Below are 2500 nucleotides of genomic sequence, written 5' to 3'. Positions count from 1 at the left end.
TACGGTTATCCGAGTAGTAGATACCATCAAACAAACTATAACTGATTTAATGAGCCATTCGCAGTTTCACAGTCTGAAATAGTTCATACTTACACATGCATGGCTTAATCTTTGAGACATGCATATGACTACTGGCAAGATCAACCAGGTAGCATTCCTTGTCCACATCACAACCCGCATGAGACCATCCGAAAACATCGAACGCTCTACGCAGTTGCAATTGTTGATCACATATCAGGACATATAATAGGGTGGTAACAAGGGACCTAAGGACCCTACCCTTGGCATATTCCGCATCCAAGAGAACACACAATAGATATGTGCCGAGTGCATTGCACAATCACAAGACAGAGCATGGCATCACGTTCTACATGTTCATGGCTGCCTCACCCCCTACCGTGGGAGGAGAGAGACAAACTATCACTCGAGGGGTATAAATTCCATTTCTTTGGGTAGGCAACACAGGAACCATCCGCACACGCCCAGATAGCAACAACTAGCTTGGGCGAAACTGAAGAGGAGCGGAAGGTTAATGGTTCCGATCAGAAGCACAGAGCCCATCAACACATGCCATCCAAACACCACTCACGCGCATCGCGTACACCTTCAGGCAGCCACCCCCCAAACCAACGACGCATCAATGACACGTAGAATGGCCGAGGAAAGCAGCACCCAAAGGCCCCACTAAGCACAGAAAGATACCACCAACATGAATCAACATCCGAAAAGGGTCACCAGGAGATCACAAGAAATGCCAACCGTGTTGCACCATTCCCACTCATAGGGTCAACATGAATCAACATCCGAAAAGGGTCACCAGGAGATCACAAGAAATGCGAGAGATGCCAACCGCGTAAGCACCATAGAGTGCCCTGGGCAGAATGCGGGGAGGCACCCAAAGCACAATTGCCAAACACCTTGCACGTCACCTAACCCAGAATCGCTAACCCACAAACGCGTGTTCACTAGCACGTGCGGGACGACACAGTTAAGGCTGCGGCAACGCACACAGTGCTCAACACAGCAAGTGCGACCGCGCATGCTGCCGAGGGCACCCAACACAACACACATCGCTTGCAATCAAGGGGCACTCAACAGACGTTGCGCTGCAACGCGTGCATCGTCACACTCCCAGATTACTTCTAGTGCACGTCCTCGTGAAGCAGCATGCACTATCAAGTAAAACCTTGCACATTTTGATGCACGTCATTGCGCTATCATGTCGCGCTCGGTAACCATGAATGTGCCTTCATGTCGCCTATAGTGCATGCAACTGCGCTACCCGTGCGTCATGGGTGACGAGGGGCAAGCCCCATGACTGCCAACGCTCGCCCAATGGCGCCCCCAGGGGGGAACCCCCCCAGAGTCACCACCCCCCCTCAAAGAGTACGTTAAGCTTTTGGGGCTCTGCCAGCAAGAAACATCACTTCTCTGAAAAATCATACTGGGGTTATCTTGAGATGTACGGCTTAGATTGGTCTTAAATGGGATTGCATGGAATCAAAAGGGAACACTCCCACACTAATTCTATGAAAAGGTGAGCTAGTTTCATGCAAGAAAGGTGCACAAAGACGAGTTTGGGACTATCAATCAAAGCGGTGACATGGGGGTGTGTATGGGTGATATGTTGAAAGAGCAACAATGGTCACAAGTGCATTGTGGGCGGGCACATCCCTTGCACCACGACACACCACATGAGGCACCAATTGCAATGTGGGTGTGTGCACCCACATAGTGCAAAATGATGCAGCATGGGGCGTTGTGTGAAGTGTAAGCACATCCACCATGATGCACACCCACTTGCGCCCTGTGTTAATAGGGCTGTCTGTAAACTTCACACCATGCAAAGGTGGAAGGTGGAATTGGTGCTCCTAACACAAGTGGTTGTGTTACAGCCCTACACTACACACGGTGGGTGTAGAAGGGCTGTAAACTACTACACGGTGTGTTAAAGCCCTGTCACTACAATAGTAGAAAGCACTACGCGTGTTGTGTTAACACATTTAACAGACCACGGTAGTTTAGTGCTTTCTAATATTTGGTCACCGCAAGTGGAGGCACCACAGTAACCACTTGCACCATGACACACCACGGTAATTTAGTGTTTTCTAATATTGGTCACCGCACGTGGAGGCACCACAGTAACCACAGTAACCATGACACACCACGGTAGTTTAGTGTTTTCTAATATTGGTCACCGCACGTTGAGGCACCACAGTAACAACTTACACCATGACACACCATGGTAGTTTAGTGTTTTCTAATATTGGTCACCGCACGTGGAGGCACCACATTAAACACTTGCACCATGACACACCATGGTATTTTAGTGTTTTCTAATATTGGTCACCGCACGTGGAGGCACCACGTTAACCACTTGCACCATGACACCACGGGGGCACCACAGCACATCCACACTTGGCAGTTCACGCATGCACATGCCCGCACATGCACACGCCAGCGCACGCACACGCCCGCCAGCGCACGCACACGCCCGCCA

The 2500-nt window shown here is 50.2% G+C and overlaps 1 non-coding gene across 1 annotated transcript in view; it reads right to left on the bottom strand.

Moving 5' to 3' along the window:
• The window catches only part of LOC148790845 (18S ribosomal RNA), a 1809-nt gene extending 1658 nt beyond the window's left edge, over positions 1 to 151 (bottom strand). Inside the window, exon 1 of the ribosomal RNA XR_016078129.1 lies at positions 1 to 151. This exon is cut by the window's left edge and continues 1658 nt beyond it. This is a non-coding gene — a ribosomal RNA (18S ribosomal RNA).
• Positions 152 to 2500: the final 2349 nt, after the last annotated feature.

The sequence above is a fragment of the Nelumbo nucifera genome, chromosome 6, assembly GCF_055504915.1.
Source record: "Nelumbo nucifera cultivar China Antique chromosome 6, China Antique-T2T, whole genome shotgun sequence".
Taxonomy (NCBI): Eukaryota; Viridiplantae; Streptophyta; class Magnoliopsida; order Proteales; family Nelumbonaceae; genus Nelumbo; species Nelumbo nucifera.
The sequence above is the reverse complement of the archived record's forward strand: the minus strand, read 5'-3'. Positions and strand labels throughout refer to the sequence as shown.